The following is a 15,201-nucleotide window of genomic DNA, read 5'->3' on the forward strand; positions in this document are numbered from 1 at the left end:
AATAATGTAACGCAAATCATTTGATGAATAATTCCAGCACTTCGTTTCATCCCAGAATTTTAGCTTTCACGATTGTTTTCTTTCATAAAAATTCAGATGCAAGGTCAGAGAGTCCTCTCAGGTACTATAGCCATGGAAAATCTCTAAACTCAAACTCAGGCAACCTCTTCCAGCAGAGGAAAGTCTACAAGCCAAAGGCACATGACAGCTGACCAATTCTACTTGCTGTTTGTTTTCCATAACAGATACTACTCAAAACTAATCCGCCATATCCCCTTTCAATATCTTCTTCAACTAATATATGTGATTAAATTATAAATAATTTAAAGCATCAAAACACTATTTAGGACAATTCTCTTGTCTTGGCCTTTCAATGAAAATGAGTTGTCATTATTTGTATAACTGACAGTTCAGTTGCTAAACTATTTGGAATCCTAATCCCATTTTCAGTTTGGGAATAAAAAAATCTCTTCAACTACTTTTCCTGTAATAAAACCAGTAAGGGACCACAACTATGAAAGACATTGAACAAGCTCATTGACTGCGAGCAGTTTTATCTTCTCGAGGAAAAGATCAGTCTTTGTGAAGCTGATGGGTGTAGAGCTGAATACATCTCAATGCCAGACATCCCTTCTCTCCTGGAACTTCCAGGAGTCTCCCGCATATTACTAGTGGCTCCCTGATGCCCGCAAATTATATACAATATCACGGAAATCAATTTTTTTGAGAGCGAACGAGAGAAAAGCAAGAGAGAGCGTGAGAGCGACCACGAGAGAGAGAGCACGCGTGCGAAGGCAAGCGAGCGTGAGAGAAAGCGCGCACGGGCGCGCCATGACAGAGTGTTCCAAAAAAAAATAAAACGTACGTCACCCCAGAGTACACTAAAGTGTACCCCTGCCTAATAGGGGTCAAAATGATGACAGTGTTGCTCGCTGCACTGTTTGCGACAGTGACTTTTCTATTGCCCATGGTGGGTTAAGACTGTAAAAGACATGTTGAGGTGAGTTTAACAGGTGTCATTCATTCATTAGCATAGCTAATGTTATTTAAACTAGCTGGCCAGCTGCTAAGGAGCTACTCTATTGCAGACATCCCGGAAGTTTCCCGCAAATTGATGGTGCTACCTCCCTGAAGTGAGTTTTTACAGGGTGAGATGTCTGCAATGCATATGTGCAAACATCAGCCATCAGTAATGAACTTTAAAGTGCTCAACATTTGATCGCAAACAGCAAATGAGTGAACCCAACAGAATAAATTATGGTTAAAGAATTATTCAAATACCACCAGACTGCAATTCTGCATATGAAAGAAATGCCAAGATTTCAATAAGTAAACAACACCCACTATTGCAGTCCATTAATACATAAGAAAGTACCTCGCTAACTTGCATATCAACAAAATTAAGGAACCTTCAGAATCAGGTTTAATATCACAGGCATATGTCGTAAAATTAGTTTTTTTTTACTCTTTTTAATTTTCAATTCCTAATGAAATATTTTGGCCCGAAACATCCACTCGCAATTCTTTTCCATAGAAGCTGCCTGACCTGCTGAGTTCCTCCAGCATTTTGTGTGTGTGACATTGAAATAAATATTATGTTTCAGTTGGGCTGATAAATGTTAGCACAGAAAACTAATCTATTCTTTTACCTATAACACTATGGAATTGTAAATTGATCTCAGCACAAACTTTGAAAACTGTAGCATCTGTGACTCTGCAGACTCTGCTTGATACTGCACTTCAGATTTAGTCCTTAAGTCTTAGGAATGAGGTTCAGATTCACAATTTCATCATTCAAACAATAGACTCAAAATCAGTAATAGAGGGGAATATCAAGCACATGAACCTTCCGACACATCTTCATCTCAGAACACTTTCAATATTTAAAATAAGTGCACTTATCTCATTAGTCAATTTATATTTTATACCAGACAAAAAGTGTGAGATATTGCAAAGCTTCTGAATCTGTTGTCAATTTGCTTTCAGCACTTCCTCATATTACAGCTTTCAAGATCTCCCTTGAGAAGTGCCTAATCAATTTAACAATGCAATTCCTTGGCAGTCCAGTACATATACCAATCACTCTCACAATCTCATCATGCAAGGAATTATAGCAAAAATATAAATCCTAACAAGCAAATAGGAAAATCCAATAATCAAAAATTGTCCAACAGATTATATGTATTAATATCTTACATTTAGGTTAAAATCTTCCAATATAAGCAACACACACAAAATGCTGGTGGAATTCAGCAGGCCAGGCAGCAAGACTGAGCTTCTTCCTATAGATGCTGCCTGGCCTGCTGTGTTCACCGGCATTTTTTATGTGTGTTGCTTGAATTTCCAGCATCTGCAGATTTCCTCGTGTTTGCGTCTTCCAAAATAAAATGTGTAAAACAAATGAATGTGCTGGTTATACAAGGGCATCTCTAAACACCAAACCTGCATTCAACAAACGTACCAGCAGGAACTAATAAGCAGCATCAATCTTAACCAGGGGACATTAATACATTTGTTACTTAGCAAACAAAAAAAAATCACAATTTCAGATGTGTTTTTTTTCTTTCCAGTTTGTTAAAGGCACAGAGGAAAACCAACAATGGTAACCAGTATGCAGCTGTATGAATAAGTGTTCTCATCCTCACCAAATGTGCAACCTTATAATCTTTAGCTATATTTTGGCACATCACCACATTTGTCAATTCAGTGTTATCCAAAGCACCTCACAATTTTTTCTCCACAAAAAGTATTTAAAGATTGTCTAATTAATCTCTTTCAAAAACTAATCCATTTGTTTGGCCAGGACTCAGGGGGATCTCTCCAATTGTCATTTAGTAACATTACAGACTGTTGAAAGTTTTAAATGATACACTATTGGAGAGGAATTTCCTACATCGCATCTTTTAGTAGTGGTGCAGTGGACAATCGAGATTATGTGCTACAACCTCACAGCAGGTTTGAACCCACATAATTCTGAAAAGAGTGCTATTATTGAGCTCAGATTTCAACAGTCAATTAGAAACATATAAAAGGTAAACAAGTAACATGGGTTAAAAAGCACAGCCCGGTGAGGTAAACAGTCATCCTTTCAGAAGATGCCAGATATAACTTGTAAAGGATAAACTCTACAAAACTGGGAATGATAAATAATTTCTGCAGACTATAGAGGAAATGAATAGGGGATGGAGGGGAGGAAAAGAGAACATATTAAAAACAGCAATTTTGTGCTCCTGACTCTACTAAGTGATTCCAACCAAATAATGCCTACATCTGGATTGTGCTTGGATAATGATATTTGTTTAAGTGATTAACACTGATTAGAAATATAACCGTTGGCAAATTAGTCTACAACTCAGGATTTGGGGTTCTCTATTCCCTTTGTCACACATGCATTTTGCCAAAAGGAGGAGTAAAAAAGATAACCGACATTTAAGAACGAGATAAATGATCTCCAACCTTTAATAAAACCACTGGTACCCTGAACATCCACCCAAGGATGGGTTAGAAGATACCACAGCACACTTAGTTTCCTTAGGACACAAGGGGAGTAAAACATATTTATAATCAAAAATCACACCAATCATCTCAGCAGATTTGTCAATAATGTTGAATTCCTTGAGAAAGATTTTGTTTTTTCTCTACTGTGCTCTTTGTGGGTCAGGAACCTCCCTACACTGTAGACGCGTCCAGCAATTTTGTTCCTGAACTGGAATTGAATGAGATGCAGTACAGTTCCATGCCAATAGTGCTGTGCCTTGTAATCAGCTCAGTGCTTTCCCAGTGAAATAGCTGAGATTCAGAACTTAAACTGGAAGAGCTCTTGGGTGAGAGAAGATAAGGAGTGCAGCAACACACACAGCATGAAAATTAGATGCACAATCTTTTACCCAGCGATCTATGACAGAGCTCCAATTAGAACCTCATCATAGCATGCTATATTTCAAGAACTTAAAACTACTAAAACAACACAAATGCATAAACAAATAAACACCGTAGCCACTATTCTGCAGGAGGTATTATTGCCCCACTGAAAACCTAGATGAAGAATTGAAACCCTCAAGCATTATGCCGCATTAAGTATTATCCCTCCTAACCAGGAACGTGTATTTAAAAGCAAGTACAATTCTCTTTTGCATCCAACCACCACTTTCAAACCACAAATTGCTGCAGAAGGACCAAATGGACAGTGTTTAAAAAGAAATCACAATTGTTTTGCTCCAGATGCCTGTGTGCAGGTGAGACTGAATTGGAATAGGATTGGGCTCAGTGTGGGATTCCACACGATCACATTCTATCACTGCCCACTATCTGGATCCTTGCATGCCTACACAAAATGCTTGGGGCAGTTATTTTACATGTGCAACATCACCTAGTCAGTCATTTAAGAAAAATTAAAACTGGTGAGAACAGCAAACCAAAATCAAACTTTACGTGGATTTCAGATCAGCACCATACACTTTTATTGAATCTTTCATAGTTATTTTGGATATTATATTCAATTCTGTCATGCCAGTCCAGGATCTTGTACAGCAGCTGACATCAAAGTTTGCTTCGGCCAGCAGATTTCATTTGTGGCAGACTTACCATTACAAAGAATTATTTGGGTTTTCAAAAGACAAAATCAGTGCAATTGCTCCACAAAAGTCTCCTCCCATTTTATTTCAACTAAGTACAGCTGTTGATGAAATATGGATGGGGGTGCACTCTGACCAGTTTTGAATCACAATTGGAAACTGCTATCTTGTTATAAATGACGGGGGGGGAGTCTAATTTCAATGTGGGAAGGATAATCTTATTGGCATGTAATTGCAATTAAACATCAGCTAGTAACTACAATCACTACATTTCCCCTGCCAAATTGTTCCACTTCACTGTGTTATCACTGCTACCACATTGACCTATTTCTTTGGGCCCACACACCAAATGCTCAGAACAAAAACTGCATTTGCCCTCTATGGCTGCAGTCGGGAGTGTCGGGAGTGTGTGAGAAAGAAAACTGACCGCTTTCATAAGGCCATTTTAAACAAACACTTACACAGGCCATATTGCTGTTCCACATTTTGAGTTGGGAGGATTCTCAAACAGGACCACGCTCCTTTACTACATAAGCAGAAGGAGAAAGTAGTGATAATGACAGAAATAAATAAGCATGAAAATAAAAATTTTCTTTTAAAAGAAATAGACCCCCACTCTTGAGGTCAAGCTGAAAAGCTATCCCAGGTATAAATATCATGAGACCCATGAATGGAACCACGGCAAATACGCAAGCTTAATCAGAAAAAACAATATCATCACTTAAGATTTGCATTAAATGGGTGCTGGACGGGAGGAAAGATGATGGTGCACGACCCAAGGGAGAATCAGAATCACCATCACCAATTTTAGTACAATAAGAGAATCAAGATTCCAGATTTTTAAAAAGTGTAAAGGAGAACAAAATAATTGTTAGTTCAGATCTGATACAGCACAAACAAAACACAATGAGATAAAAAAATTATAAATATAAATACGTAAGATAACATATACATAGATCGATACAAAGTTCAAAGTACATTTATCAAAGTATGTATAAATTATACAATCTTGAGGTTCGTTTACTTATAGGCAGCCCCAAAGCTAGAAACCTGAAAGAACCCCAAGCTAAACAAAAAACACCCAATGCGCAGGGACAAAGGGGGAGAAAAACCACAAATCACGTAAACAATAAAAGCAAGCAAAAGCATTCCAAACACGAGGAAATCTGCAGATGCTGGAATTTCAAGCACGATACATAAAAGTTGCTGCTGAATGCAGCAGGCCAGGCAGCATCTATAGGAAGGGGTACAGTCGACATTTCGGGCCGAGACCCTTTGTCCTGACAAAGGGTCTCGGCCCGAAACATCGACTGTACCCCTTCCTATAGATGCTGCCTGGCCTGCTGCGTTCACCAAAAGCATTCCAAACCAAATTGAATCCATAAACCTAAATCCCGGAACAGCCAGATTAGGCCCATAGCCTCAGTCTCAGTACATCATATAGCGGAGCAAATCACCACAAAGCTCACGGACATGAAGCACACAGCAGCCAGAGTAGTCTCACAGCCTCAGCCTTAGGACCAAGGAGATTGGAGTAAAACATCGCAGAGCAAAATCGACTCTACTCTTGCCTCTGGTCCCAAAACCCTGCCCTTTCAGTCCATCTGGGCTGGCGGTTTAACTTGTCCAAACACCAGTTTGCCCTGACCCCCATTCGGACCAAGGTCCTGCCACAATGATATGCTCTGGGCCGCTTCCAGCCCATACTTGTACTTTAAATCGACGCAGTGCTTAGATGAATCAAACCTTCCTCCCAGCACCAAAACAACTCCAATTCAACTTTTCTCCACTCCGCTCACTCCAATTTTGAATCCAAAGATCCAGCTTCCCTTGGAACTGCTTTGAGCTCGTTCCAACTCCGTCTTGCACCCGCATACCTTGACCCTCAGATCAGCCTCACCTCTTCATTGCTTGTGGTGATCATTTACCACAGTCTTCCATATAAAAAGTGCTTAAATTAATAGAGTATTTAATCAAATTTCTGTTGTATGTCCATAAAGTGATGCTTGGCACGTGAGTGTCTCTACATAAGGTGACTGACAAGAAATAAAGTACTGGTGGTTGGAATGAGGAGCAGTGGGTTTTGGGGGCGGGGGGGAGGTGTTGATCAGCTTTACTGCTTGGGAAAAATAAATGTTTTTAGGTCTGGTGGTCCTCCTCCCTGATGACAGTGGGAAGAGTGGGACAAATAGTCCAAGGACAGGGGGTGTGGGATCCTTCATGATGTTACTGATCCTTTTCTGGCAGCTTTCTGCACATATGTCCTTGACAGTGTGTAGGCTAGTCTGTTGTAGAATCTTCCTGTCTGCTGCTGTGCAGCTTCCATAGCATGCAGTGATGCACCTTGTTGGGAAGTTCTCCACTACACATCTGTAGAATGACATGGGAACAGCATCCTCAGACAGAGGCAGCGATGAGCTTTACTGATTGTATAGAGTGTAAGCATGCCAAAATAATATAGCTCTATTGCAGAAGTGCCTCAGTGAACTAGTTATGAACAAACGGTGCCCCCCTCCCATGACCATTTCCACGATGCCACTATATAAAAGACTTACTGAACTCTGTTTCATTACTTGGGAAGTAACATTGGAACTTTGAGCAAAGTATTAGACAGTACAAGTAGCAGAATCACTAAGCATCTGCTCTAGGAAGCACTTCATGCCATCAGCTAATCCTATTACTATCTAATAGCATTTCATCCCTTTAGACATCTACACAGAACTAAACCATAATTCTATGAATTCTACTTGACCAATTTTTTGAATTATTGTTATGAATAATGAATTTTGGTTTATCTCGGTTTGCTTTTCAAATACAAGAAAATTATTTCAGCAGTTCATCCCTCAGGACTGCACATAAGTTGTTGCATTTTCATCAGTGGTACCAATATCAAGCACTGTTCCTCATAGGAAAGAGGTCCCATATTCTGAATCACAATCTTAAAATACTGGTGTTGATTCCAGAATCCAGTTTAATCAGTTACTTTCATGGTTGTAAAAATAGTGATAAACCTTGTCATACAGCTATAAGCAGGGATGTTTCAAGGATATTTAGAGCCTTAGATACATTGAGGTGAGAGAATATGAAGTCTACAATATGCACTAGAATAACCACATCAGGGGCTGACAATGATGGGGTTAATGTAAATGGATGGTCAATGGATGATGCAGAATCAAGGAGTGAAAGGCCCATTTCTTTTCTGTATCTCTCTATGACTCTATGCAACATGGGCTTTCACAACAGAAAGGTTGAGATGACATGAAGGGCCAGTTTTTAAAATGCACACCACTTCTTAAGTTAGAGAAGTTGATGGAAATAAGTCATCTTTATTATCAAGCTCTTGCAGTTCTTTTCAAGGTTGAATAGTATGCCTCAGTTGTGAACAGTGTGGGTTCGCTTTAATCAGAGAATAGATATCTCAGCAATGTTGCAAAGCAAGTACCAGAAACTAAAGGCAACTGCAAATGAGATCATTCACACATCAAACAATACTGACCCCTCTATGGAGTGACTTATTTTTAAAAGAGTTTATAAAACTATGAGTCACGAAGTTTACTTGTCTTCTGGGTAGTACATTAATCTACAAACATGCTTCTTATCTGGTGAGCCCCAACAATCTAAACAAGCAAGTATCATTATACTTCAAGATAGTCATCTGTGATGCATCTATCAATATCAAAAAATTAGCTTTATATTCCCAAAAGTATCTCCCTCAAGGAGAGGAACAAATCTTTGTGTTTCTGAGAAAAAGCCACTGGTGCATTTGTATTGTTTTAATAATTAAAATTCAATTTATTTTATAAAGCTGTGAATACATTAGACACAATGATGAGTTGTCAGCTGAATCAGAATTCAGAATATTATTGAGCCTTCACCATTGATATGGCTGTAGAACTCATTTCAAGAAAATTATGCTGTCAAACACACAAAACTAATCAGAATTCCTGCATTTTAAATTGTTAGCTGCTTGGTAGCAATCTTGCATAGAAAATAAAATTCCGCTGTATGTCTTCTCAAATTCAGCATAATTAAAAGTGAAAATGTTTCACACAAGTGACTCTTGAAAGGGTTTTGGAATACCATTCTGGCTCTTCCCCTGAAAAGTTGTATACCAGGTGACCGAATGATATCAGCCGCTTTTTCTATTCCTGTCTTCCACCTAGTATCCCCTCAAATGTACCAGTGCAGGTGGTCTGGCAAAAATGATTCTCCTGAAGTCTACCTAGTTTGATCCTTGATCAAATAACTCCATCCATCAGCAAAGCCAGTGGCTGGAAATCCTGGCCACTGACTATTATTAAGACGTCAGGCTTATTAGGCACAAAAGACAGTGATAAGGCTGAAAATTGAATTGCTAGCAGTGAGCACTATGTGAAGCATATTCTGTGTTTACCTCCGTGTAAATTCATCCTCCCCAAAGTTGGGAGTAGGTCATGTCAAACTTCAAACATAAATCCAAAACCATCAATATCACCCATCTCACATGATGGCAAATCTGTTCAATTTAGATAAAGCTGCAATAAGTTAACATCTTTTGGGAAAAACATTCTTCTACTTAAAACATGTTGGGTGAAGTCTTCTGAAAATCTGCTTAAACTTCAACTTTGACCTACTTCGCACCTCAGGCAATCAACATGGGCAAGTGACTGTTAGTCACTTCTCAAAACACATTTTATCTGCTTTATCCCATTTTCTACGTGTCAGAAGACCTTTCATTTTGGGGAACTGGCATCAACAACAAGCACAATTCAGCCAAAATGTAGTCATGCTGGATTTAAAGGTAGGCTTTCACTTTGCCCTGCTCCATCTTGAAAACAAAGCCATTTTTGATTTTTCTCTGAGCAGACATCTTGCATTCCTCAATAAGAAAATAAGAAGAATCACAAAATCATCAATTGTGTCATGTTCAATGTTCAAATTTCTTCGGTTAGATGCAAGCATAACCTCAACACACAATACCAGGTCACCGTCATTCAGAGGCATATGCCCTTCGTCACATCCCAGACTAAAGTTGAACAGAATCCAGAGGCAAAATAGGAATGTCCCATAATCTGGAAAGTTTGCTAGTCTGTCAAGATTGAGTTCTTAAACCTAACAATTACAACTGAACTTTGTTCAGCTATTGATTTATAATGCAATTTAAACCAGCCTATATTTTTCATGAAGCCTGCAGGATTAGTTTTATGAAAGTCAGCCTAGGATTTCCCTATTTTGCCTCTGGATTCTGTTTCAATATTATAATTAATTTTCCAGTGAACTCTAAATTGGAAAGGTACCCATGAACTAAAGCCCTGGTGAAGTGGAAGGGAGCACATTTCAATATAATCACATTTCTATATAATGTAAGTTGTGCAACATGTGATTTTTGGGATAGAATAATGGTAAATCTCTATCCATTAGCCAACTGTTCGGAAATCCAGATGGTTCAGTATCTACCTCACTAAGTGGTTTTTGCCAATACTTCCCCTAAAATAATGTGCACAATATTTATCTTTTTCTATCAAAATGGATTAGCTCATAGTTCCCCTTGGTATATTTCAGCTGCCATCTTTCTTCCTCAGTTAACCTGACTACAAGCCTTCATACCTTTGCATTATTACCAAAGCTGAAGTCATTATTCACATTTACTTTATCCATGGCAGTGACAGAGATTGGAAAGAGCTGAAATCCTGACGCTGATCCCAGAAGTACCCGACTGACTACAATTTGCCAATTTGAAGATCAGCCATTTATTCTTTCTTTTTGGTTTTATTCTTGTTAACCAATTATTTATCCATAAAAATGTTACTATTGTAAGACCTTGTACTGCACAGTATTATTTTATGTGGGACCTTATCCAATGGCTTTTGGAAACTGAAATATATTACATTCACTGTCCCATTTTTTAATTCTGCTAATTACATCCTGAAACACCTCTAAAAATTTGTTAACTATGATTTCCTTTGATAAAACTGTACTGGCTCTGTCGAATCATGTTGTTCTTTTGTCATAACCTCCTTGATAATGAAATCCAGGATTCTCAGTCAGCTGTGAAGACAGGCATCACCATTTCTCTTTTCTCAGCTAAAAGATAAATGCCTCTTTTCTCCTTTTTATGAATTTCTGAATGCCCAACAACCTGTTTTTGTGTTATCTGCTAGTTTACATTCATATACTAACCCCAACCATTTAAAATTGTTTTAATTATCATCTCTGATTTCTAAAAATTTCTCAGTCTACAGGTTTATTACAAATACATATTTCTTCAAGTGTATACCATTACTTACTCATCACCTTTTAGTCTCATTTCCCAATGTGCCTTAAACAACTCTTCTCTGTGTAGCTGTGTTTATTTAAATTTCAGTTAATGAACTCAAAATTGTCACTTTAAAACTGAATAAGAAATGCTTTCACTTTTGATCACCCTTTCCCAGATGATTCATCACAATGAGGCAGTCATTTATATACTGTTCTTCAAATGTAGACTTAAGACAAGTGTGTCCCACAAAATCATTCAGTTTTCACCCAGCAGAATTCCTGGATGAACCATAAGATCCAAAATCTTCAGAGGGAAGGATCAGAGGCATTCAGGTCTTGTGATCAATTAAGATACAAGTCGTCCAGATATGATTTCTGGAAAGCCATTTCATGGGTGAATTGGCAATTCCAGACTAAACTTCAATCATTGAAGGTTGCTCAAACAACTGTGCAGGGCTGAATACAATTACCTCTTACAAAGTGAAATCAAGCAACATAGGTGACACGAGGACATCGCTTCCAGATGAGCTCAGTGCCATCTATGCTCACTTTGATAGTCAAAACATGTAGGAGCTATCACTAGGCCAACATGAGAGCATCCTTCAGGGGGATGAACCCATGGAAAGCATCTAGTCCAGATAGGGTACCCGGCCAAGTACTGAAGACTTGTGATGATCAACTGGCTGGAGTGTTCCACAGTCTGAAGTACCCACTTGCTTCACGTAAACTTCAATTATACCAGTGCCCAAAAAGAATCTGGTAACTTGGCTCTATGACTATCACTCAGTAGCACTTATATCTACTTTGATGAAGTTTCGAGAGGTTGATAATGAAACAACCTACAAACGTGTAGATCTGCTCCAATTTGCCTACAAGCTTGAAAGGTTCACAACAGATGCAATTTCATTGGTACTTCACTCAACCCTAGAATATCTGGACAGCAAAGATGTACACATCAGGATGTTCTTCATCGACTACAGCTCCACATTCAATACCATCATCGCCTTTAGGACCTTGGTTTCAATACGTCCTTTTTGCAATTGGATCTTCTATTTCCTCACTTGCAGACTTAGTCAGCTCAGATTGGCAGCAACAATTCTTCCACAGGTGCACCACAAGACTGTGTGCTCTTCTCGCTTTACACTTATTAAAGTGTAGCTATGTACAGCTCCAATGCCATATTCAAGTATGCTGACGACACTGTCCCTGGGTCAATCAAAAGCGGTGACGAATTAGCATATAAGAGGGAGATTGAAAATTTGGCAGAGTGGTGCCCCAACAACCTTTCACACAATGTCAGCAAGACCAAGGAAACAAATTTTTTCAGAAGTCTTGCTTCCTCAGATTTTTTTTTGTTTATGATAGATTGCTTGAAGCTGAACACAAATATAATTTCAGACTAGTTGTATCTTGTAGGAATTTGGAGAAACAAGAAATTAACTTTTTATTGAATATAATGTGTTTAATTGTATAACGGTACACCACTAAGCACATCTTTCCCTCCCCCCCCCCGCTTTCTGCAAAGATCGCTCCCTACGCAACTCCCTTGTCCATTCATACCCCCCATCCCTTCCCACCAATCTCCCTCCCGGCACTTATCCTTGTAAGCAGAACAAGTGCTACACATGCCCTTACACTTTCTCCCTCACCACCATTCAGGGCCCCAGACAGTCTTTCCAGGTGAGGCGACACTTCACCTGTGAATCGGCTGGGACGATATACTGCGTCCGGTGCTCCCAATGTGGCTTTCTATATATTGGCGAGACCCGACACAGGCTGGGAGACCGTTTCGCTGAACAACTACGCTCTGTCTGCCAGAGAAAGCAGGATCTCTCAGTGGCCACACATTTTAATCCCACGTCCCATTCCCATTCTGATATGTCTATCCACGGCCTCCTCTACTGTCAAGATGAAGCCACACTCAGGTTGGAGGAACAACACCTTATATTCTGTCTGGGTAGCTTCCAACCTGATAGCATGAACACTGACTTCTCTAACTTCTGTTAATGCTCCACCTCCTCTTCGTATCCCATCCCTTATTAATTAATTTATTTATTCTTCTCTCTCCCCCCCACTTCCCTCTCTTTTTTCTCCCTCTGTCCCTCTCGCTATAACTCTTTACCCATCCTCTGGGCTCCCCTACCACTTTCTTTCTCCCCAGGCCTCCCGTCCCATGACTCTCTCCTTTCTCCAGCCTCATATCCCTTTTGCTCATCAACTTTCCAGTTCTTAGCTCCATCCCTCCCCCTCCTGTCTTCTCCTATCATTTTGGATCTCCCCTCCCCCTCCCACTTTCAAATCTCTTACTATCTCTTCTTTCAGTTAGTCCTGATGAAGGGTCTTGGCCTGAAACGTCGACTGTACCTCTTCCTATAGATGCTGCCTGGCCTGCTGCGTTCACCAGCATTTTTTGTGTGTGTTGACTGATTATTTGTAATAGTTCAACAAAGCTAAAAATGTTTTGTTGATGATTTTCATTTGTTCTCAGTGTATGAGGCTTCTTGCTGAAGTATCCAACAATAATCAGCTAGTATTGATGGATTCCAGATGTCCTGATACTATTTCTTCATGACCACAATATCCTGATGAAACCTTTCACCATACTCATCACTGACAGTGTCAAGATTTGCAGGGAAGAAGTCAAAATGGAGATACAGAAAATGAATCTTTAGTGACATGTTGCACTTCATGGCTTTGTATGCTTGAAGTATGTTGTCAACCAGCTGCACATAGTTTGGTGCTCTGTAATTGCCAAGAAAATTTTCAACAACATCCTTCAATACCTTCCATGCAATTTTCTCCCATCCCTCTAGAAGTTTTTCAAATTGCCTGTATTTGTTTGATGACCTGTTTGATTTGTGGACCAACAAAAATGCCTTCCTTAATCTTAGCATCAGTTAATCTGACTTGAGTTATGAATTGAAATAACAAATATAGATGATTTCACATAAATGATGCGAAATAGGGAAATTTCATGGTGATCTTCATGATCAGCAGCCCACAATCCAAAAGATACACACAAAAGTATTCAAGAAGCATAATCTTTGTTGTCCAGTGTTATTGGTTTCAGAAGGAGGAAACCAAGATGTCCATGAGCCAGCCCTCATTGGAGGATCAAAGGTGAAGAGGGTCAGCAACTTTAAATTCCTTGGTGTTATTTCTGAGGACCTGTCCTGGGCCGAACATGCAAATGGAATTATGAAGAAAGCTCGACAGCACCTCTTCAGAAGTTTGCGAAGATTCAGAATGACATCATTTAAAATTTGACAAACTTCTATAGATGTGTAGTGCAGAATATATTGACTGGTTGTATCATAACCTGACATGGAAACACCAATGCCCTTTGACAGAAAATCCTACACAAGTAGTGGATACGACCCAGTCCAACATAGGTAAAGCACTCCTTACCATTCAGCACGTCTACACGGAGTGCTATTGCTGGAAGGCAGCATCCACTGTCAGGGATCCCCATCACCCAGGCTCTGCTGACTTCTCACTGCTGCCATCAGGAACGTGGTACAGGAGCCTCAGGATTCACACTATCAGGTTCAGAAGCAGTTATTACTTCTCAACCACCAGGCACTTGAACCAAAGGGGATAACTTCACTTAACTTCACTTGTACCATCACTGAAATGTTTCCACAACCTCTAGACTCACTTTCAAGGACTCTTCATCCTATGTCCTCAATATTTATTGCTTATTTATTTTTTATTATTATTACTTTTTCTTTTGTATTTGTAGTGTGTCTTCTTTTGCACATTGGTTGTTTGTCCACCATTTGGTGTGGTCTGTCATTGATTCTATTATAGTTCTGGATTACAGTATGACGGCAAGAAAACGAATCTCAGGGTTGTATATGGTGACATATGTGTACTTTGATAATAAACTTACTTTGAACTTTGAACTTCTGAACTGTTCTCAAGATGGGAACACAACTGCATCTCCTCCTCAAGTATATCTTAGCGTAAGCTAAATAAAATTTATTGCATTTTCTTTGTTATAAGCCACAATAAGATCCTGATCTATTGTCTGCCCAAGTTAGGGGCAACAGTAAACAACTCCCAACATTTTTTTTTCTCCCATTCATTATTCCTCATCTCCAAGCAATTTCCCAATGATCTGAACTAGGGGTGTTGTGGATAGTGCAGAAGGCTGTCAGAGGTTACAGCAGGACATTGATAGGATGTAAAAATGGGCTGAGAAGTGGCAGATGCAGTTCAACCCAGATAAGTGTGAGGTGGTTCATTTTGGTAGGTCAAATATGATGACAGAATGTAGTATTAATGGTGTGACTCTTGGCAGTGTGGAGGATCAGAAGGATCTTGGAGTCCGAGTCCACAGGACACTCAAGGCTGCTGCACAGGTGACTCTGTGGTTAAGAAAGCATAA

At 39.4% G+C, this 15,201-nt stretch overlaps 1 protein-coding gene across 1 annotated transcript in view; it reads right to left on the minus strand.

Annotated features, from left to right (window-relative positions):
* snd1 (staphylococcal nuclease and tudor domain containing 1) overlaps positions 1-15,201 on the minus strand; it is a 952,477-nt gene that overhangs the window by 443,383 nt on the left and 493,893 nt on the right. The window lies entirely within an intron of this gene.

Source organism: Mobula hypostoma, chromosome 20 (assembly GCF_963921235.1).
Source record: "Mobula hypostoma chromosome 20, sMobHyp1.1, whole genome shotgun sequence".
NCBI classification, from domain to species: domain Eukaryota; kingdom Metazoa; phylum Chordata; class Chondrichthyes; order Myliobatiformes; family Myliobatidae; genus Mobula; species Mobula hypostoma.